Source organism: Vombatus ursinus, unplaced genomic scaffold (assembly GCF_900497805.2).
Source record: "Vombatus ursinus unplaced genomic scaffold, bare-nosed wombat genome assembly UNPS02001419.1, whole genome shotgun sequence".
NCBI classification, from domain to species: domain Eukaryota; kingdom Metazoa; phylum Chordata; class Mammalia; order Diprotodontia; family Vombatidae; genus Vombatus; species Vombatus ursinus.
In genome coordinates, this window is record NW_020941197.1 from 7,399,066 (window position 1) to 7,423,719 (window position 24,654).

A 24,654-nucleotide genomic window follows, 5' to 3' on the forward strand; every position below is an offset into this window, starting at 1 on the left:
TTTTGGCATCATGGACCCTAGGTACTCCTCAAAATAAGATTTTTTTTAAAAAAATTCATAATTGAAAGAAATACTTAATTTCAGTTAGAGGTTAGTAGTAAATAAGGGTGTAATTTTTTTCCCCATCCAGATTTGCAGACACCCCACCCCCCACTCCCTGCCAAAGTCTATCCACATTCCCAGCTGAGGGGCACCACTACAGTAGAAGAACTGAATTAAAATCCAGCCTGCAACACTTTCTAGCTGTGTGACCCTGATGAAGTCACTTAACTTTGCCTCAGTTTCCTCATCTGTAAAATGAACTAGAGAAGGAAATGGCAAAACACTGCAGTATCTTTGCCAAGAAACCCCCAAATGGGGTTATAAAGAGTCAGACACAACCAAAAAGTGACTGAATAACAACAGTATGTACTGAATTGGGGAAACCTGAGTTCTGGTCCCAATTCTGTCACTAACTAGCTAGGAAAAACCCCAAGAGTACCAATAGGCCAAAGCTAATTAGATGAATTTTAATAGATAAGAAAGTCCTGCCTCAAGATTCAAGTGCCTAATTACAGAATGCAAAAGACATATCATGAAAACAATGCCAATGGCCAAACAAGGTTTTCCAGCATTACAAACTCAGTGTGAGTCATTAACCACTGTAGCTGCCAAAGGAGTTAATACACCTAACCCCGCCATTACTGTTTACTAGCCTATCTAGAATATTGTATTCAGTGCTCCAATTTAAGTTATAGATAAGTTGGAAAACATCCAGAAGAGGAGAACCAGAATAGTGTTGTATGAGAACGTGTTGAAAAGGCCAGGGATATTTAAACTGAAAAGAAGACTTTGTCTTCAGTTGTTTAAAGGTTTTCCATCTGGGAAAGGGTTAATGAGCGGTAACTCCAACAGGCAACACTAGAACCAATGGGTGGAGGTTCTAGCCCCTCATCATTCCATTCCATTCCATTCCCTCAACATACATCATCCCCCACCTGTTACTACTAATAGTAACCTCCTAATTGGTCTCCAGTTTCTACCTTCCACAATCCAGCTTTCATACAGTTGCCAAATTAACATTCTTAAAGCACAGATCCGACCATGTTAATTCTTTACCCGTAAAGCTTCAGTGGTTCCCTTATGCCTCTAGGATAAAGGAAAAACTCTTCTATTCAGCTTTTGATGCCCTCCACAATCTGGCTCCAACCTATCCTCATTGTACACTCAGTGGTAGTAAAGTTTTAGGTAGGTCCACACTCTAATTTAGTATAGATAGAGTGGGGCACTTCTTTTTAACTGCTACTGCCTCATTTTCTTTCTTCTTATACTTGATTCTTAGGTAATCAAGGGGCATATTTGTTATTTCCTTATTAATTACTAAAATTGCAACATCTCTCAGTCAATAGGCCCTGAGCTCCCATTCCTGCTTATTACATATCATTAAATTAAAAATTGGAGAAAACTATAGAAAACTATAAGTGATTATATCTTTATAGATATCAAAATCCATATCTCCTAAGCTTCTATTTATACTATTTTACTAATGGTATCTAACAATAAAACAAAGACATAAATAATTTTCATTTACCTAATATATTAACAAAATATTAGCAATGAGAATGATCATATCTACAATCACCTTTAACTTAGAATTGCTAACTTCTCAATTCTGACAATAGTCCCACTCTTCTGTTTTCTCAAGATGTCAATTAAAGCATTGTCTCAAAAATTCTCTTGATGTTTCTTTGCAAAAGAGAGGTTAAACTCTGTACAAATGAATTCTCTAATTCCTTTTCCTTTGCTATCTCTTGAGCAGTCATAGTTAAGACAGCTAAACCACAAGGTTGTTAGGACTATCGTAAAAGATATAATAAGAGTATCTGTAGTCTCTGTAGGACAGCCTGTTGAAGCTGGTGTTATAACGTGCTCCAGCCAGATTGGTCTATTTGTGATCCCCAGTTACCTGACATTCCGTTTCTTGTCCCTGTCCTTTGCTCAGTTTGTCCCTTATACCTGTAATGCTTTCCCTTCTTCTGCCTGTTGGAATACCTTGCTCCTTCTCTTTGTACATGGTGTTGCCCCATTCATCAGTAGACTGTCCTTGAGGGCAGAACCTGTTTTCATTTTTGTCTAGTATAGTACCTGGCATATAGTTGGTTCTTGAAAATTGCTTGTTGAATTGAAATTAAAAAGAGGGACAGAGAATTTCAGTTGCCAATGAGGGGAAAAAAACTTTAATGATTAGAATACTGGAAAAATGAGATCTTATGAGTTCTGTGCCCCCTTTCAATGGAAGACATACTTTAAAGGTATTCTTGTCTGGTTTCCAGGAGACTAGACTCTATTATCTCCAAGATGTCTTCCATGTTCTTAGATTCTGCAATTCTATGAAAATAAATTGTTGGACCAGGTGAACTTAAAGCCCCTTTCCATTTCCAAAATGGTATTACCTGTCGTATAACCTTGGACAGATTGCTTAACCTATCTGTACACCAGTTTCTTCACCTTCAAAAAGGATTATTATATGAAGATAGTAACCTTAGGCATGTAGACAGGCTTTGTAAATTATATGAATATAAGGTGGTGGTCTTACAAGTCATTTAGCCTCCCTGAGCTTCTCTTTTCTCACCTTTTCAATAGAGAAAATTGAGTCTTTCTTTATCTCTACTTCTCAAAGACAGGTAAGAGTAAATGAGAAAAATAAAACTAATACTCAAGTAGACTACAAAACCAAATATGATATGGGCTCCTGTTCTAGACACAGTGTGATTTGGGGAGTTTAGGGTAGAGAGATGCTTTCTGGAAGGGGTGATCAAGGAAGGCTTCAGGGTTGAGGGGGCAGTTAAGTCCAGACCTTAAAGGATTTCACTTGCTTTGTTGCATGGTATTTGAGTAGGGTTTTTTTGGAGGTGGGGGGAACTGGTAAAGAGTACAGGGGAAATTTGGAGGATGCTTTAGGCACAAATGGAAAAATAAGTATAAAGATCCTGAGGTGGGAAGGAGCAAGGATTGTGTTGGGAATGATCTTGTTTGATTGGGATGTAAAAGAGTAGAGAAAGAAAAAATTAGGAAATCAGATTGGGGATAGATGGTGGAAGGCTTTGAATGTGTTGGTTTACATTTCATCTAAGTCATTGTTGATTCTTAGGGAAGTCATGTGATCAAAACATGTTAAGAAAACTAATCTGGTGTCAAATGTTCAGCATGAATTGAATAGGGAGAGAGACTGGAGGTAAGGAAACCAGACAGGACATTGTAGTAGTACAAATGAGCATTTATAAGGGCTCAGACTAGTATAGTGGTGGCCATAGAAATGGGGACAACTAATATTTCATGAAACAGTCTCCAAGATTTGGCATCATTAAGTTTGGGAGGAGAGGGGGGACAGCGGAAGGGAATGATCAAAAATGACAGAAGTTTCAATTCTGAGAGAGTAGTCATGCCATAACAAAAAAGGGGATGGCAGGAAGAAGAACTGATTTGGGAGGGAAGATAATGACTTCGGTTTTAAATACGTTTAGAGTGAAATAGGAGGCCATTGATAAGGCAGAACAGGACCTTAGGACAGAGGTTAGTGTTAGAGCTCAAGATTCAGAAGTTATCTTTATAGATATGATAGTTGAACCGATATAGATAGATGAGATCAATGAGAAAGAAAGAAGAGTGGTGAGGAAAAGACTTACATGAACTAATGCAGAGTGAAGTGAGCAGAACCAGGAGAACATTGTGCACAGTCATGACAACATTGTGTGATGATCAACTATAATAGTTCTTCTCAGCAATGCAGCAATCTAAGACAATTCTAAAACTCACATGATGGAAAATTCTATCCACACTATGGAGTCTGAATGCAGATCAAAACATACTTTTTTCTCTTTTTTGTTTGTTTTTTCTTTCTCATGGTTTTTCCCTTTTGTTCTGACTCATCTTTCACAACATAACTAATGTGGAAATATGTTTAATATGATTGTACACGTATAGCCTATATCAGATGGCATGCCATTTTAGGGAGGGAGGAAGGAGAGGGGAAAATTTAGTACTCAAAATCTTATAAAAGTGAATGTTGAAAACTTAAAATTAATTAATTAATTAATTAATTGGAAAAGAAGAATGGTGAGCTGAAAAAAAGAACCTTGGGCACTCAAATTTAAAGGGGGAGGGGAAGGGAAGCAGAGACAAGGAGCAAAGATACAGAAGCATCAGTGAGGAGCCATGTTGTGGAAGCCAAGGGACGTAGTTTTCCAAGTTTCAAGGATTAGTTAGAGAAGTTAAGGAAAATGAAGACAAACAAACAAACAAACATGCAGTTCTTAGTAAATTTGGTAATTAAGAGGTACTTTATGCTCATCAAGAAAATAGTTTTGTAAATGCTATAGGCTCAAGACTGTGAAGGCTTCAAGAATGATTGGGTAAAATAAAAAGATTTAAAACTATACATATCCTTTGACCCAGCAATGCCACTTCTAATTCTAAAGAGATCAAAGAAAAAGGAAAAGGATCTATATGTACAAAAATATTTATAGCACCTCTTTTTTGTGGTAACAAAAATTGGAAACTGAGAGAATATCTACCAACTGAGGAATGGCTGAACAAATCACGTGGTACGTGAATGTGATGGAATGCTATTGTGCTGTAAAAAATGATAGAATGGATCTTGCCCTACAGGAAAATAGAAGGGGAAGGAGATGGGGGGGGCGGTGATAGAAGGGAGGGCAGATTAGGGGAAGGGGTATTCATAATGCATGCCATCTTGGGGTGGGGGGAGGGACGAGATGGGGAGAAAATTTGTAACTCAAGATCTTGTGGAAGTGAATATTGAAAACTAAAATAAATAAATAAATTTTTAAAAAAATAAACAAAAAAATGATAGGATGGGGTGATTTTGAAAAATGTGAGAATGCTTGTATGAACTGATGCAAAGTGAAGTGATCAGAACCAGGAAAACTATTTATACAATAACGACAGTATTGTAAAGATAATCAGCTTTGAAAGACTTGGTAACTGTGATCTAGAGGATGCATGATGAAACACACTATCCAACTGCAGATGGAGAGCAAAGGGCTCACAGTGCAGACTGAATCATGTTTTCTTCTCTTTCTTCCTTTTCCTTCCTTCCTTTCATTTTTCTTGGACATGGTTAATACAGAAATGTCTTTTGCATGACCATAGCTGTTTATAATGGATTTTGTTTTTGTTGCCTTCTCAATGGGCTGAGCAGTGAAGGGAGAGAAATTGGAATTGAAAATTAAATTAAATTTAAAAATAAGTAAATGAAAGAATGATTGGGCAGTGGGGAAATGGAGGCAGAAAAATATTTTTTTTTAATTTAAATTGGTTGTGAAAGGAACCAGAGAAAAAGATAGTAGCTACAATTAAGCATTTTCAAAAGGAATGGATTTTATATCGGCCAGCTAGTTGCAGTTTACAAAAGAAGAAGAGGATATTGAGTTGAATAGAAAAGAGAGATGAGTTGGGGGAAATTGGTGGACTTCATCCAGGAGGAAGTCGATGATTTGTAATTGAAAGTAAGGAAGCACTGTTCATCTGCAGTACGCCCTTAGCAGAAATAAGAAAAGCTGTTCACCACCACTCCCTCCATAAGCTCGAATTCCCTATTCAGCTTTCTCTTCTCCAGACTCAATAAACCTATTCTCCTTTTAGAGAAATTGGAGGAAGGAGAACATGAGAGTACGAGTAGAGGAATTGGCCCTGGTCAAGAGAAAAAGACCCTTCTGAGACAAGGACAGAGAAGGATGATTGAAGATCATGGGAGTTTTGAAGGGGGTGAGAAGAATGGTGAAGTTGCATCCCCTAAGAGACTTTGATTTTTCTTAGGTTAGTAGGAGATGATATCATTTGATAAGAATTAGGAGGAAATAATCGTTTTATTATGATTCAAAACTCAGAATTAGCACTGAGCTCTTGGAGCTTAGCAAATATGTTCATTGCTACATATAATTAAAAGATTAAAATTGTTTGGAAATTCCATTTAAAAATGCCTGTTCGTTGAGCTGTTCACCAAAAATTCTTTTGTTTCCAAAAATACTACCCTGGTAGCAAGCATTTTATTGATTCTGTAAAGAACAGTATATATACTTAAAAAAAAAAACCTTATTTTTCACCATGTTAGATGCTGAGATTTGGAAATCTATACGTGATGTTTCTCATTTTGAGACCTACATTTCTCGACACAAAAAGTGAAAGGGGGAAAAATTAGATCCCTTCCCCATACCCCAGAAAAAAATGCAAAGATACTTGTTCATTCCAGAAAACACTCATTTCCTAAGAAAGATTTAGGGTTTTTATTATCCTTCTCTTTCAACAGCCTTTCCTTACTCTTGAATAAAGCCAGCTTTAAAAACTAAAGGTGCCCTGGGTTGTTTCATTTTAATCATTTCTAATTACTACTTTTGGAAAGCCCTGGAGTTTTTGCTCTGACTTCTGAGTTCCTCCATAGCCTCAAAAGAAAAATGGTATTTTCAGTGTCATTTTATAGTTTGCTGTATATTTTTCTTTTGATAGAATGGTATTGCAGATGGCAAATACTAAAAAAAAAAATTAGTAAGAAAAATCATTTTGTCTTGTTTCATCTCAGCATGCAGAAGGGTAATTGTCTTGGATTGTCTCAACATCACTGAGGTTAAACTTGGAGGAGGAATTTTACAGAAATACCTGTTATGCTGACATTTCCACTTCCATCAGTGGCCAGTTGTCCTTGGGGCCAGATTCTCCCGTTTGGTCAATTATCCTTTGGTCATAAATTTGGCAAGTGCCTTAATTCTCCTAGCACTAAAAACTTAGTCTTACACTAAATAATTAAATGCTTTCAGAGTTCCCATTTTCCTGGAATGAAATAGAACACTTTTATGTATATTTATATATATATATATATATATGTATTTATATGTACATATGTATATATATACACTCTATATTTATATACACATATATATGTACTCTGTGTGTGTGTTTGTATTTGCCTGCAAAGATAAAGGATTTGGGAGGAGTGGGTGAACAGCAGAGAATCCCTAGAAATAGGCATTTCAAGCCCCTAAAACTCTTTTGCTCTTGCCTCATCCCCTGCCCCACTAAAATTCGAGGAGCTGCAGGAGTACAGACATAGTGATTCCTACAAATGTAACTGAGTTGGTCCAGTCATTGTAGAAAGTACCCAGCTACCTTCTTGAGCCATACCACTAAAAGTTCTATTTTCCTACAGGCCAATATCCTTATAGCTTTATCCCTTCATCCAATCTCCTGACCTTGCTCTGTTCTTTTCTGTCCTCCAGTGCCCTGCAGTTCTTCAGTCTCGTGAGGGCGTGGTACAATTTAAACACTTTGTATCTGTCACTTGAATAAAAGCATACCTAGATAACGTGCTTATATCAAGTTCACAAAATAAGACAAAGCTGAAAAGGATAGCAAATATCACTGGATATCTTGTTCAGAATTCAGAAGGAATTTGACAAGTGAGAACTTCTAGCTGAATTGAATAACAGGAAATGTGACAGGGTAAACAATTTACAGTGGGATTCAGAAATCAGCTTCACAAGTACAAGATGAAGGTGTTAAGAGTGAGATTCAGAAGAGGAAGGAAGGAAAGAAGAGGAGAGACAAGAGAAGCTCCATTAAGAGAAGCATGACATCCGAGAATAAAGAGCTAATTCTGCTTACACTTCTGTCCTTCCCCACTCAGACCACATCTGGAGTACTATGCTCAGTTCTGAGTTTAGGAAAGACATAACTGATAAGCTGGAGAGTCCCCAGAGGAGCACAACCATGGTGGTGAGGAGCCTCAAGTTCATTCCATGTAAGGTTTAGCTAATGTGACTAAAAATGTAACTTCTGGTGAAGAGAAGGCTCAGGTGAGGCATATCTTCAAATATGTAAAGAGCTATCCTACAGAAGGATTAGATTTGTTCTGGTTGGCCACTGACGTCAGAACTTAGAAAATGGGTGGAATTTGCAAAGAGGCAGATCTGGAATCCAAGTAAAGAAACACATCCTAACAATAAGAAGTTATCCCAAAAAGAAATCAGAAAAGCATATCAAATACCTCTCACAGCTGTGGGTAGGAGATGTATTCTTAACCAAATAAAAGATAGAGGGAATTACAAAAGATAAAAGATACCTTTGATTACCTGAGATTGAAAAGCTTCTGCACAGACAAAATTAATGCACCTAGGATAAGAAGGGAAGTGGTCAAATTAGTGGGTGGTGGGTAGGGGCGAATCTTTGCATCAGATTTCTCTGATGATGGATTGGTATCCAAGATACATAAATAATTAACATGTATATATAATTAATAGACATTTCCTAGTAGATAAGTTGTCACAGGATATGGGCAGTTATGAAAAGAACTGCAAAATATTCATATAACCACATAAAAGAATTTTCAGGTACTTGAAAATAACTATTATGTCCACTTGTAGTTTTCTCCAAGCTAAACAGGCCCATTTTCTTTAACCAATTCTGGTGCCTTCTTACCCCAGAGACACGGCTCTGCCAAGCCAGCTCCCTTTTTCCATTGGTGAGATCCCCACCCCAGGGCCTTGGTTTTGGGGAGGGGCCCAGGCTGGCCAAACTTCCTCTCTGCTGTGCCCTATATGGGTACTTTCCCTTTCCCTTTTTGGTTCCCTTTTGTGTGCTGTCTTCACATGTCAGAATGTAAGCTAGTTGAGGGAAGGGACTGTCTTTTTTGCCTGTATTTGTATCCATAGCACTTAAGCACAGTACCCAGCACATAGTAAACACTTACCTTGTTACCTACCTACCTACTTACCATATGGCCCCTAGCCATCCTGTTTGCTCTTATCTGGAAACTCGTTGATTTATCAATGCCCTTCTTACAGTAGAACTATTTTCCCTTAGTTCCCTGTGCTCTAAATGGTCAGTCTTGAAACTTTATTCTCATTGCCCTGTCCTGGGTCATCATCCTATAGCCTGACCCTTATCTGTACATCCCAAGTCTCTAGCCTGGGTCCTCTTCTCTACAGTCTCTCGTCTCTTTTTTGGTGACCTTATCAATTCACGTGGTTTTAATTACATTTATCCCTTCCACATTGCAGGGGTTTATTTTATGCATTTCTGATTTTCTAAACTTTTTTTCTGTGTCATCTGCTGGCCTTTGCATGTTGTCTGCAGCTTCTGCAAAACTCCCAAAATTCCCATTTAATTTCTCATGCTGATCTGCCATATATTGAAACCGCAATAAGGAAAGTCACAATGTGGGAGGGATAACTGTATTCAGAGACTACCATATCTCTATTTTCAACCCTAGTCTTTCTCTTGAGCTCAAATGCTGTATTACCAGCTACCTACTGAACATTTCAAATTGGGTATCCTGTAGGCATTTCAAATTCAACATGTTACCTTTCCCCCCAAATCCCTTCTGTCTTCCAAATTTCCCTATTTCTGTTGAGGGTATCACTGTTCTACCTACCCAGGTTCTATTTCACTGTCTTCTTCAATTCCTCACTCTCCTTCAACACCAACCATTCTCCCCCAATATGTTGCCAAGTCTTGTTTCTTTCTTCACAGCATCTCTCATGTGCGTCCCTTTTTCTTTACTCACAGGGCCACAACCCTGCGTCAGGCCATTGTTACCTGGTTGAACCTATCACCTCAATCTCTGGGTTGACCTCCCAGCCTTAAGTCTTTCCTTAACCCAAACCATCCTCTGAATAGCTTCCAAAGTGATTGTCCTAATAATACATCTGACCTTGTCATTCAACTACTCAATAAATTCCAGTGGCTCTCTATTACTTCTGTGATCAGATACAAACTAAAAGAAATCCCGTAAAGAAGAGGAATCCTGCTCTGATGAATAGCCTCAGTTTAATCAGTGATCTATGAGTTGAGATCCTCAGCTTAGAGGGTGGGAGAGAAGAAAGAAAAGTTTTGGAACAGCTTCTGAGATAAATGTGATAGAGAATCAATTAGCAAGATGTAGAAGGATTGCCTTGCTGCGGTGGAGATCAGATAATATAAATTTGTGGCGGATCCAGTCGAAACACTTTGATGACTGCGTACAGCTGTGTTCAGCAGTATATGAGTAGGAGTAAAGAAGGAGAATGGTCAGAATAACTCATTGTTGGGACTTGGCAAGCCATGACAAGGATCAGGATTCAGAGAAGCAGATACTATAGAGCTGAACTTGTTTTCCAGGGGGTCGATAGCACTAAGGAAGGTCCACACCAGGGATGACTGCCTGGGAAAAGGCTGAGAAGTGATGGAATTGAAAATCACAGTGAGGGTGAAAAATAGGGCTGGTTAGTAATGCATAGGGAGGAGAGATGGTGTGATCAAAGGTTATTTTATCTTGTTTAATTGAATGTGGTTTTTCTGATGGTTACTAAATTTTCAATAAAATCAGTATTTTTTTCAGAATATCAGTTGGACAATGGCTGAACAAGTTGTGTCACTATTGACTGAACACTGTTGTGTTATAAGAAATGATAAGCTAGATAGTTTCAGAAAAACCTGAGAAGACTTACATGAAATTATGCAAAGTGAAAGAGCCAGGAGAAAATTGTACAAAGGAACAGCAATATTTTAACTATGATCAGCTGTGAAAAACTACACTAATTAACACAATGATCCAAGGTAAATCCAGGGGACCCACGTTGAAAAATGCTGTCTACCTCCAGAGAGAGATCTAATGAAGTTTAAGTGCAGATTGAAGCTTTCTTTTTTTTTCACTTTAAGTTTCTTGTTTTTTTCTTTTTTCTTTTTTTTTTTTTGTAACATGGCTAATATGGAAATACCTTTTACATGACTTCATATGTATGCTGTATTGCTTGCCTTCTCAAGGGGTCAAGGAAGGACAGGAAAGAGAGAATTTGGAACTCAAATTTTTTAAATGAATGTTAAAAATAAATAAATAACAAGTTTTAAGGACATATAACTAATAGACTTCTGAGTAATTTTAAAGCCTCTGGACTCTTTTATGCCTTTCCCCCAGAAATATTTTCCAGCATAACCCTCATTCTCCCTGTGCCTACCTCTGCAATTAAGCCACAGATCCAGTGAATGGATATTGGATATTTACCAAATTCTTCCTAAAACTTCAGTTTTTCACCTGTAAAGTAGATGTCAATTCACAATTATCTTTGTGGTGGTTTATTTCCTTATTGCTAAATTACAAACAGGGCAAGTTAAAATAATCAAGCATGCCATGAAAATGGGTTTCTTGCTACCTTTGCACACACAATGAAACCAATTCTGCCAATTTCTTTGTTTTCCTGATAGCCCTCTTTTCCATTTAGCTGTGATTTCTTTATAGCTTCTGGTTTCATTTAAAACACTAAGGACCATGTGGATATGGTTCAATTCCTACAGTAGTATGTCAGCTCAGTTGCTGGACAAATATTGGGTAAATTGATGGCTTAACACAAATAGTTTAAAAAATTGTATGATTCTTAATACTCTTTGTCCATTTTCAGCCACTCTACTATGGTAACTCTGGAACTGGAAGGTGGGATTAGGTACTTGGTATTTTGCCATTAGTGGTTGGTTGACACCAAAAATTAGATAAGCTGTGGAATGAGCAATTAGCACTGCAGAACTCATTGTTTATATACTTGAAGCAGAACTTTTTTTTTCCTCCTTTCTGGAAAAAGGGGACCAAAGTTCCACAACTGCTTCCCCCAATTTCCACTGCAATTGGCAGATTCCAACTTTTTTTTTTTGATGCTTTGTTTTAAAAAAGCCCTTCCTCCAATCCATACTAGTCCCCATAGTGTTGATGATGATGGTGGTGGTGACAGCAGCATTTACATAACACTGTAAGTTTTGCAAAGCAGTTTACAAATATCTAAATACCTTGGTAGGTAGTTGCTATTTTTATTCCCACTTTACAGATGAGGAAACTGAGGCAGATGGATTAAGTGACTTGCCCAGGGTCATGAAGCTACTAAGTATCTAAAGTGGAATTGGAATTCAGGTCTTTCCAACTCTGGGTCCAATGCTTTATCTACTACACCAACTCATGTATTTATATATACTCAAAGTAGAATAAAATATTATCTAAATATATTTTAAAAGGGCCAATCTGTAGTTTAAAAAAGAAACATTCCTTTTCATTTGGTATTTACTTTCTAATTAGAACAGAGATATTAAAGGAACGCATTGTATGTGTGTGACATTATTCTCAAATAATGTTATTTTTCAGATGTTAATTAATCTTGGCTACAATCATTGCTTCCCAGCACATTGTCAGGAGTATTTCTGTTCTGTTCTCACATACAAAATCAACTCATTTTTAAAATGTGAAGACATTTGCCCTCCCCACCTCCTCTTAAAATTCCTGACTTCCTTCAGGATTCAGCTCAAACTGTACCCTTTGCATGAGGCAGGCCTCTTCTAGTCCCACCTCCTACCCTACTAGGTACTAGTGCAGGTAGCAAACAGCAGGTCTAGGATTTGAACCCAGGTCCTCTAGTGCCAAATCCAGTGCTCTTCCACTTGATCACTTCTAAAACCAACAAAAAATGTCTTAACATGCTTACTGAGAACTTAGTGGGAAACCCCAGTTAAACCAGATAATTCTGAAAGCATTTGTAGTAAAACCTAGAACTAGAATAAGACTTAGACCTACAGGTGGCCATGAGGAGGAAGCATATGTTTCTTTGTATTCTTTTTTGTAAATGTCCCATCGTAGTTAGTATTAAATACTCAAATTAGCTTAGAGGTGGGTGTAACTCCGTCTCCGTTCCTTGAAATTTCATACCAACCTTGCAGAACTAAGAAAATGAAGTGTCATAAGAACCAAAGGAAGAGAGATATTAGGAAGGGAGGAGATGATCAGTTATGTCAAATGTTAGGGAGAGGTCAGGAAGAATAAAGGCAAAAAGTAGGTTATTGGATTTGCCAAAAGAAGTTCTTCGAAACTTTGAAAAGAATAGGTTCACCAGAGTGTGAAGAAAGTGGTGTGCAAGGGATTGAGAAGTGAATGGGTGCTAAGAACGTGGTGGCAGTGAGTGTCCACTTTTTCTAGAATTTTGACATTGAGTGTCCGGTGAGGAGACGGGATGGTAATTTGCAGCAGTAGCAATTTCAAGGGAAGGTTTTCTAGCGAGGGAGAACACCTATGTCTTTGTATACTGTGGGAAAGGAGGCAGCAGTAGTGTCATCCAATCAGTAAGCATTTATTAAGTACCTACTATGTGCTAGACACTGTGCCAAGTGCTGGGGATACAAAGAAAGGCAAAAGACAGTCCTTGCCTTGGGGGAGCTCACAACCTAATAGGAGAGACAACATGCAAACAAATATGTACGAACTAGCTATATACAGGATAATTAGGAAATAATCAACAGAAGGAAGACGCTAGAATTAACAGGGATTGGGACAGGTCTCCTGTAGAAAGTAGGATTTTAGCCAGGACTTGAAGGAACTCAAGAGAAGCCAGGAGGCAGAGATGAGGAAGGAAAGCATTCCTTCAGGAGGCATGGAGGACAGCCAGAGAAGATGCTCCAAGCTGAGAGATGAAGTAGAGTGTTTGCAGAACTGCAAGGAAGCCAGGGTCACTGAATTGAGGAGTACATGGGGGAGTGTAAGGTGTAAGAAGACCAGAAGGATCGAGGAGACTAAGTTATGAAGGGCTTTGAATGCCAAGCAGAGATGATTTTGTATATGATCCTGGAGGTTATAGGGAACCACTGGCATTTACAGAGTGGTCAGACCTGCACTTGAGGAAAATCACTTTGGTAGCTGCGTGGAAGATCGATGGGAGTGGGAAGAGATCCGTATGGAGAGTACGTATCATTGAGATCACAGATGCATTGAAGCAATTATGTGAGCAGGAAATTAGTTGTAAACTATTGTTTTTGGCATGACTTTTTAAAAAGTGACTCTTACAGTTTCTAAAGATTTTGTCTACAAATATGAATTGGATCCATTTATTTGGTACTGGTAGTGTTTCTCAGTAACTGAAGCATGTCGTGTGCTGGAGTACTTAGCCAGAGGACACATTCTTTCCCAGTCCCCAACTGCTTTCCCACACTGCCCTTCCACTCGCCCTCACTAAATTCTTTTGTATATGTGTGACATAGTCCAAATTCAAACAGATATAAAATCAAATTACCTGTCTTTTTTTTTCCCTTCTGCCTATACAGTCTCATGCTGATAATTGATTCTCAGGGACTAGATGATTAATGAATAATTCCAGAATTACATCAGATGAACTGAACATGAATATTTGTAGATAGTTATGGGTTTAGTGGTGGTGGTTTTTGGTTTTTCCTGTCTATGGTATTTTAGGAAGACCTGAGAAGCCCTTTACTCCATTTAGTGAGAAACTAGTAGTGGTTTTTAGGTTATTGGGAAGGTGAAAGGGGTAGGGATTAGTAGGTAGTTGTTGTTCAGTTGCTTCAGTTGTGTCAGACTCTCCATGACCCCATTTGAGGTTTTCTTGGCAAAGATACTGGAGTGGTTTGCCATTTCCTTCTCCAGCTCATTTGACAGATGAGGAAACTGAGGCAAACAGGGTTAAGTGACTTGTCCAGGGTCACACAGCTAGGTAGTGTCTGAGGCTGCATTTGCATTCAGGTCTTCCTGACTCCAGGGCGAGGAAGTCTCCACTGCACCTCTTAGCTGCCACTGTCTAATTGGTACCCATTCGTCTATCAAGTTAGTCGTCTTTTTTCTTCCATTCTTTACTGCATCCTCCCAGTTAGCCTAATGCTAACGGCAGCAGTAGTGACCACTCTTCAGATTATGTGTAGGCTGAAACCTCTGCATCTAACTCAGCTAGTTTGGCCAGTGCCTGCTGCCAAGCTGCATAACTCATTCAGGTTTAAGGACCAAGATTTCTGTTGTACTTTCCCCAGGTGTAATGGTGGGGAGGCAGGGAGGGATGAAAACCACACACCTTATCAATAGTAAATGAAACTGTGAACTCTAAGTTGTGGGAATTCCAACCAGATCCAGCTACTTCTCTACAATTTCCAAATATTATTGGAAACTCTCTGGTCTCTGGAGATTTCATGGCAAATCCCATGGTGACAGGTGTGAGTGCTGGTGCTGGCCAACCTCTGAATGTCAGAGAAACACATTGAGGTTGAAAGCATCAGTGAGGAATGGATGCTGTTCGGTCTTCCACTGTCTCTCTCAGAATTTTGTTTATACATCTCTACACAGTTGTGTCTATGTTTCTGTCACATGTGTGTGTATGTTATCTACATTCTTCCTGTAACTTATTAGATTATAAATTCTGTATTTTCACCTTCTGATTCCAATTCTCTGTTTCTCCTTATACTTTTTTCTCCCTACTGTGGTTTCTCAGTCACTGATACTGACTTTTGGTTTGGAGTTTAATATATTCCCCCAACTTCAGAAATGAACATCCCTGAAGCCACCCAATTCCTTTCTTGGCCAGAAAAGTTAAACTCCCTTTTAGTTAAAGAAAGTGAATATTAATGTTGGCTAGATTATATAATTACCTATTACCTTTTTTTTAGGGGGGGGGTAGGCAGTTGGGGTAAGTGATTTGCCCAGGGTCACACAGCTAGTAAATGTCAAGTATCTGAGGCCGGATTTGAACTCAAGTCCTCCTGATTCCTGGGCTGGTGCTCTATCCACTGAATCACCTAGCTGCCCCTACCCATTACTTTTTTTAGGTGGAAAAACAAAAACCTCAAAACTTAAATTGAATAACTAAATAATTAAGACCAAAGCTGATAGTATACCTAAATTCTGTATTTGAGCTACTTTCTCTTGACTCAGACTTGGTTTCGGAATCATACATCTAGAAAGAACCTTTGAAAGTCACCTCATTTCGGCATTTGAGGAAACAGATCCAAAATGGCTCATTCAGCCAGGATATGAGTGTTGTACAGATGGTTTTAATGCCCAGAAGATGTCTGATGTGCTATGAAATACAGGTGGCTAAACTCTGTAAAACCTAAGTCTTTTCCATGGGTAGAGGACCCCACAAGTTTTTGCTTCTCGAAGCATTGTTTACATAAAAGAGAACAATGAAAGGTCAAGTTGCAGTTCTTCTTGCCTTCTCTGTCGTGCCTTTGTGTGTGTTCCCTGAGTGTTTCTTTGCTGTCTACAAATCAGACATTCTTGTTGGGTTGCATCAGGGTTGGGTGACATGATTGATGCAGGAAAGTTAGAGGAGCAATGACGTCGTGGCTCATGCAGAGTTTACCTGAGAATTATCTCTGGCTGTGGACTGCTTAGTGTCTGCGTGACTCATGTGCTGAAGCCCTGCCATTCCCTGTTATTCAGCAGTGTAGACTCACACTTACCTCATCCTAGGCTTCTCTCCTTTTCATGCCAAATCTGATTAGAAGCACTTTTGTTTGAAGTGTCGTGTTTATGAAACAGTAAATGTACTAGTAAGTGACATGGTAAAGAAAAGTGGGGAGTGGAAGGATAGGTCTGTGTGCATGTAGGTGTGGATCTTTTCTTTTGGTCTGTCTACGAGTGCTGGGAGAATTCTTGCTTCCATCACTTTTTTTCTTTTCTTTTTTTTTGCCTTTTTTTTTGCTTTTTTGGTGAGACGATCAAGGTTAAGTGACTTTCTTAGGGTCACACAGCTAGTAAGTGCTACATGTCTGAGGCTGGATTTGAACTCAGATCCTCCTGACTCCAAGGCCAGAGCTCTATTCACTGTGCCACCGAGCTGCCCCTTTCCCTCACTTTTAGTGGAGTTACTCGTCTCAGGCCTTCCCACAAAGAGTTGAACCCTCCTCCTCTATTTGGTGATGCAGGCCTTTGTCCACATGGATGATCCAAGGCAGAGGTATGGGCCAGAATTCTGTGTGTTTCTGGCAATGTTACACCATTTATTAATTCATTTAATATTTATTAATTATTTAACTTAATTTTATCTGTTTAGTAGGTTTTAATGCGTGCTTTAGCAAAGGCATGAGAGGAGATGCAAAGATTAAAAAAAAAATACTCATTCCTGACGTTTTCTAGGTTTGTAAAGAATCCATGGCCTCAAGGAACTTACAACCAACCAAGTATGTTGGTTGTAAGGGGTAGGATTGTATACAGTTGATAGGGAAGAGTAACTTCGTGGTTGAACTGAAATTTGCCAAATTTTGGACTCCCTCTAAAATGAAATTTTGATGACCCAGATACATTTTCCCTGCATGTTAAATAGTACTCCACACACATCAGTGTGAGTTCTAATTTTACCAGTGCACCTTGTGATGCTCACTTAGTAGATGATCTTCTAGAGGTAGAGGCCAAAATATTAAGGACTTTTTGGCAACCTGGCAGTAAACTCCAACCTTAGCTAGGCTAGCCCTTAAAAAAAAAATAGATATACTTTGGGTCTTGGCTCATATTTGAGTAGATCCTACCAGATTAGCTCAGCCTCTGGAAATCAAGAGGCCCTTCTATAGCACTATGAGGCATTTAAGTAAGATTTTAGGGGAGGCATTAGTCAGAATAAATTTTAAATACTCTGGTAAATCAAGTCTGTCATTTCAGCTGATTCAAGCTCCCAAATGCAAATGCTACAGCTGTCCTGCTTTTACTCATGGTAGGGGAAAGGGCCTTTCTGTGATACCCTCTCTAAGAACTGAATTCAGACAACACACCAATGTTACATGGCTAAACAGCCAGGAGAGGAGAGACATGGTTTCCATTTCATTCATCTCTCTCATCTGGCCCTGCACGGCTACTTGGGGTGCATATATACCCCAATGGATACTCCATGGTCTGCATATATGAATATGTTTTAGATGAATAAGGGAGATCTTATAGGATTGTTAACCAAAATATAGGCCCCACATTCTGCAACTGTTGTTCCCCATGAAAGATTTGCTTCACAGATTATTAAGAGTTTATTCGGGTACCATCCAACATGCACAGACAGTTTTTCCCTCATTGGCATGCCTACGATGTGCCAGGCACTGAGCTAAGCCCTGGGAATACAGAAAGAGGCAAAAGATAATCCCTTCCCTCAAGAAGCTTACAATCTAATCAGGAAGACAACATGCCAGCAAATATATACAAAGTAAGCTATATACTGGATAAATGGGAATTAATTAAAAGAAGGAAAGCACTGGAATTAAGAGGGGTTAGGGAAAGCTTCCTGTAGAAGGTAGGATTTTAGTTAGGACTTAAAGGAAAATAGGGTGGACAGTAGTTGGAAAGAAGAGGGAGAGTGTTCTGGAATAGCCTTAGAAAATGCCCAGATATCAGAGTTCATAGAACAGCCAGGACACCAGTATCACTGGATTGAAGAGTATGTGTTCAGAAGTAAGGTGTAAGAAGACTGGGAAGGTAAAAGGAGGCTAGGTTAAGGGCTTTGAATGTATACGCATGTCCTTGTTTTATGTCTGCATCTTGACCAAGTCTCAAGCCAGTCAGACCCTATTCCTACAACCTTCATCAGCACTTACCTCCTTGAAATCATTCTCTCCCACTCTCTCAGACATTTGAGAGCGCTCATTTAATATAAGCTCATTTTAAAGATGAAGAAACTAAGACAGAGAAAGATTAAGTAGCTTACATAAGCTACTATTACTACTACTACTACTACCTGATATTTATATAGTGCTTACTGTGTACCAGGCACCATACTAAGCACTTTACAATTATTATCTCAATTGATCTTCATACCAACCCTGAGAGGTAGGTGTCATTATTATCCCCATTTGACAGATGAGGAAACTGAGGCAAACAGAGGTTAAATGACTTATCTAGGGTTACACTGAGCTAATAAGTATCTGAGGCTGGATTTAAGCTCAGGTCTTCCTGACTCCAGGCCTAGAACTCTACACCTAGCTGCCCCTATCAATCTATCATTGAACAAGCCTTTATTAAGTACTTTCCCAAAACTTTATCACTTCTCAGAGCATTTATTATCAGTGTTGTGCATTTTGTCTCTTAATTATGTTCTGTTTTATAATCCTTTAATGATTTCATATAATCTTTGCTTTCCAACTAAATTGTGCCAGGTGCAATTATGCAATAATGGGTACTACAAAGACAAAAAAAAATAATCCCTATCCTCGAGGAACTTAAATTCTAGCTGCAAGGAGAAAACATATGATAGACAGATAAGATATATGTGTATAAATATGTATTATATAAGTACAAAATATGTATTTTACATACTATATGTACACATGTGTATATGTATGTGGGTGTGAAATATGTATTATATGTGTGTAATATGTACACACAGATATATGTATAAAAGTGTATGTAGGTACAAATATGTATTATGTGTGTATATTATGTGTATAACGTGTGTAAGTATATGTATGTGGGTACAAATGTGTTTTAACATACATGCACCAACATACGAACACACACACACACACACACACATACACACATACATACATATCCAGGATGATTTGGGCTGGTGTCAGTAACAGTTGCTGGAATTAGGAAACACTTCCTGTGGGAATGGCACCTGAGCTGAGCCTTGAAGGAAGTGAGGAAATGGAGATAAGGAGGGTGTTCCTTCTTCCAAAACATTCTAAGTTAGCTTGCCTCATGATCTTTGCAATTACTTCCGTTCTTCATCATCCACTTCAAAATTAAATTTACGTACTGCGTTGACTTCTAAGAGCTTAATTACCTAGTTACTACCAAAAATGCCAAAATTGCCTGGTGACAGTCCCCTTTTCCAAATCATCTTTGCTCTCACTCTTGGCTTTTAGACTCTGAGCCTAATTGCCAACATGATGGAAATAGAAAATCATTGATCAAAAAAAGGGAAGAACCATTGGATAGACACTAAAACTTGGCTTGTTTCACTGAAGGAAAGAGAAAAGTGAGTGAAAACAAAATGAGACCTGGGAAATTCTAATTAATTTTAATTTAGAAAGGCCAAGGCCCCCTCTGCCTCCTGGGACATCGCCACTTATCTAGACTTTTGTCTTGCCACTAAACTCCAATGATTGGAGAGAGCGAGGGTAATGACTTATTGAAACTCTGCCTCACTTAAATCCAAGTCAAGACATCACCCTCATCCTTGGTCCTCTTTGAGAGGACCTCTTTGAGAACAAAGGACAACAACAACTGAAAAAATAATGAATTCTTACAACTTGTGAATCTAGAATTCAGATAGTTATAGATGCATTATGTGATAAACATCATATTCATGAGGGCAGAGAGAATGTGGTTGAGTCATAGCTCTGTGACTTGCTCAAGCCCCACCTTCTACAAGAACATTCTCTCAGCTCTTTCCCAAAACTTTATCACTTCTCAAGAGCATTTATTATCAGTACTGTGCATTTTCTCTCTTAATTATGTTCTGTTTTATAATCCTTAAATGATTTCATATAATCTTAGCTTTCCCACTAAATTGCAAATTTCAAAACAGGAGCCAAGCCTTAGACTTCTTTTACACTGAACTCTTCCTTCTCAAAAACACAAAGGAAGCAGCACATTGAAGACACTCACTACTTTCTGAATTAAAGTAGGTTCTGACCGCAGGTAGACAAATATGGATCATAAACTTTCAAATCTGAAAAAAGTGATCAACTTTCATCCCGGAAATGATGACAATCATGTTAACTCAACTTGTGTTTTTCCTGAAGACTGTAGTTATTCTCAGATTATTGTTACACTCTGCTTAGAAATTTCTGATGTTTGCTACTCAATTAGGAAACTAAAACTATGAACAGATGTTGCTAACGCTGCTTTGGATCAGATAATCACACAAACAATTATAAATAGTCTACCAAAGTGAACAATAATCCAAAATGGTTTGAGTAATAGTACATAGGGCAGCTCAGTGCCCCAGGAGATATAGCTCTGAGCCTGGCGTCAGGAAGACCTGAGTTCAAATGTGGCCTCAGACACTTCCTAGTTGTGTGACTCTGGGTAAATCACTAAACCCTCTTTGTTTCAGTTTTCTCATCTGTAAAATGACCCGGAGAAGGAAATGGCAAACCACTCAAGTATCTTTGCTGAGAAGACCCCAGGTGGGGTCACGAAGGGTCAGACATGACTGAAAGGACTGAACAGCAATAGCACATGATCTTAAATTTTTTTATTACTAAGCCTTTAATAAACAAATTAATACTCAAGTTAATCCCTTTTTCAATCTTATAAAATGCTTGGTATCATCAATATTTATAGCTGACTTATAGCTGACAATGCATCACAAAAAAATAAAAAGAGCTTACTTTGTTAAAAGCTAGTACTTGATTTTGCCTTCATGTACAGTTTATCCAAAACTTATGAGAAGTATTTCTGTTTTTATGAGTTTTCTTAACTCCTTAACTAGTGTTTTCCATGTGAACTTTACACCATCTTGTGGCCTACAGTTTTCCCTGGCTTTCTATATTTCTCATGTCCTTGGCATTCGTGATTCTGTTGGCAGATGTTTGAAATGGAGAGAAAAGAAGCAATCACCTGTAATTTTCTGCTCCATAGAGAGTCTTTGCTATTTTTTAATATTTCTTCTAGATCAGAGAATTGTCACTTGAGGGCCCAGAACATGTATGCTTTATATTTGAAACTTACTGAATGTTAGAGCCATAGGAAGAAGCTGAGCCATCATCTTAATCCCGTCCCATAGTTCTGCAGATGAGGAAATTGAGGCTCTAAGCAGGGGTGGAGAACCTAGGGAATTTTAGGATTTGTTCTGAGGGCCTAGAGGGCCACCTGTGGCCTCGAGGCTGCATGTTCCCCACCCCTGCTCTAGAGAGATGTTAACTTGTCTAAGATCAAAGAGCCAGGGTAAGTTTTCTGATTCCTCATATAATCTGCTTTTCAATCTGCCACATAAAATTAGATGACATTTGATCCCACCATCTCCTTAAGCTACCATTTTATCTCATCTAGATTTCTCTCCCAAAATCTGGAATTTACCAAACAGACAGACTTCATTTGCATTTCCAGGACTTTGGAAAGAAAGCCTTGGACACAGAGTTAAAAGATCAGGCTTCAGATCTTAGCTCTGTCCCTTACCTACCTGCATAGGCAAGTCACTTCTCTTCTCTGGGGCTCCAGTACCCGATGGGAAAAATGATCGGCCAAATGAGTTCATTCCCAAAGGCCCTTTCCAACCCTGAATCTTAGGATCCCGATGAGCCAAAAAGATAATGCACAGGTCCCATCCTGGGGAAATCTGCATTATATGATAGTCCCAGAGATGCAGCAGAAACTCCTTATTTATGTATTTATGTATTTCCAGAGAATTTGCTGATTTTACTTTGCTTCTGGTTTTTGCCAGCATGTTTGAAAAAAAAAAAACAAATCACGATGCTGTGCCTTCCTTGATGGAAAGTGAGGTGTTTGAAAGAGAACAAAAATGTGAATTGCTCCTTTGACTTCAATCATGAGTCACCTAGGAATGAGTGCGTGGTAATGTTCCATGCGTGGAGCAAGGAAAAACTGGATTCACATCTTGCCTTTGACACTGACTTTACAATGGGCAGATTACCTAACTTCTCTTAGCTCCAGTTCCCTAATCTGTAAAATGGGCATGAGAGGCAGCAGTGTGGCACAGCAGGTAGATGGTCAACATCAGAATCAGGATAAGTCCTACCCTACCTATGTTGCCATTGAATTGTTTTCAGTTGTATCCAACGCTTCATGATCCCATTTGGAGTTTTCTTGGCAAAGATATTGATGTGGTTTGCCATTTGCTTCTCCAGATCATTTTCCCAGATGAGGAAACTGAGGCAGAGTTAAGTGACTTGCCCAGGGTCACACAGCTAGGACATATCTTAAGGCCAGACTCAGGAAGAGGAGTCTTCCAGACTCTAGGCCCAGAGCTCTACCTGCTGCGCCACCGTCTGCCATTACTGGTTGTGTAATTCTGAGCAAATGACATTACCTCTTAGTCCCTCCACTACCGCCCAGGCAACTCTGAGGCTATAACAAAACAAAATGTTTGCAAAACAGATGACAGTCTGCATTGATAGAAGTAGTTTCCTCACTGGGAACTCCTTATGCCAATAAAATCATAGGTCTGACCCAAAAAAAATTGGAGAGAGTAATTAATATGTGCATTTCCCATCTTACAGGGTTGTTGAGTTGAGACCCAAATGAGATAATAGATATTTATTTGTTATCATTTTAGAAAGATGTACCAGCTACAGTCTTGCTTTAAGTTTTTTGTGACATCTGAAGTTTTTGTGCTGGTTCCTTGTAATTCAAAGAGTTTAGTTTCCACCTTCCTACCTTTGCTCAGTCCTATAAACAAGGCATCTCTGCCCTCATCTGCAAAATTGGGATAAAATTTTCCATTTCTTTGGTGTACCAACTAATGTAATTACAATATGTTGTTGCTGCCGTAGATGATGATGTCCTTTCTGACGTTGAGGGTATAAAACTATATTCCAGGAGTCATTTTCAAAAAGGCTCTTCTGAGAGAAGAGGGGAGAAAAGTCCTTTCCATTTCTTTGACATTCTTGATGATTAAGGTGACTGCTCCACCCCTCATTCTCAATTAGGTCTCTTGCCAACAGCAGAGTGTGGTTGGGCCATTGCCAAATGCTTCAGAGCCATAAGGACTCATTTGATAAAAGCTAAGCATAGCAAAGAAGAAAAAAACAACTCATAGGTCCCAAACTAAAATGTATTTCCAAGATTTCTATGTGAGTTGTGACTGGGGTGCCTTTTACCCAATTTTTACATTGGGTATGCTATGGTCATTGATAACTCTTCATCTCTTAACCTATAATTCTTTGACTCAGAAATTACCAAAAAATACTAGTGCACACTCTCGTGCTCTCTCTCCCCCCCCATATGTGTGCATACATATATGTACATATATACCAACATACACACACACACATATATATATGTATATATATATACACACATATATATCATTGAATAACTGGGAAAAGTAGTGTTATTTACTTTGTGCTGTCCTTCCAACTACCAACCATTATAATAAGTATGCTCGCTACTATTCTATTAGCATTTAATTATTCTCAAATTCTTTCTTTGTTGATCTTCTCTACCCGGTTAGATTGTAATCCCTTTGAAGGTTTGAATCGTCTTGGGAATCTCCCACTGACACCTGTTCCTGGGCCAGCCACTTTGCAGGTGCTCATTAAATACTTGATGAAAAAAGTGCAGGTTGAAATCAAGATTTCTCTAATTAGGCATTAGAGCCAGTGTTAATGGTAATCATTACCACAATACTTAATGCCACCACTGATCCCTAAATTTTGTATATACTAATACTTTTAACCTCCATATTCACTAAATTTTATTATAGCTGCAGCTGAATTGTCTGGCTTGGAGTTTATTGCTCCTACATGCACTATGCTGAAGGTGTAGAAGAGCCATGAAATGGCCCAAAGAGTAACATAAGTAGAACAATGGGGAAGAATTTTAAAAAAAAACACCTTTTAGACACTGCCCATATTCTAATGAACACTTCTTGAATAATGAATCATAATGACTGCGGTTGATCAAATGAAATTAATTCTATTTGCATTCGCCTCTGTCCCAAGGATTGGACTGATACTGATCTAGTCCCAGCCCTATCCTGGAATAAAATGGTGCCTGAGAAATTTTTTTTTTAAATGGACACATTCTAAGTGATCACACTGAGTTCACAGAATCACTAGTAACAATAATAGAATTAAATACAGGAAGGAGACTTGCCCACCCTGTTGGCAAGTTGGCAAGGGACATTAATGGGCCACAGAAACAGGAGGCTGATTACAGCAGGGTCAGAGCTAAAATATACAGGCAAGAGCAATGTGAGAAACTTTCATCAC

The 24,654-nt window shown here is 38.6% G+C and overlaps 1 protein-coding gene across 1 annotated transcript in view; it reads left to right on the forward strand.

Annotated features, from left to right (window-relative positions):
• CMSS1 (cms1 ribosomal small subunit homolog) overlaps positions 1-24,654 on the forward strand; it is a 424,788-nt gene that overhangs the window by 221,612 nt on the left and 178,522 nt on the right. The gene's annotated exons all lie outside the window — the stretch shown is intronic.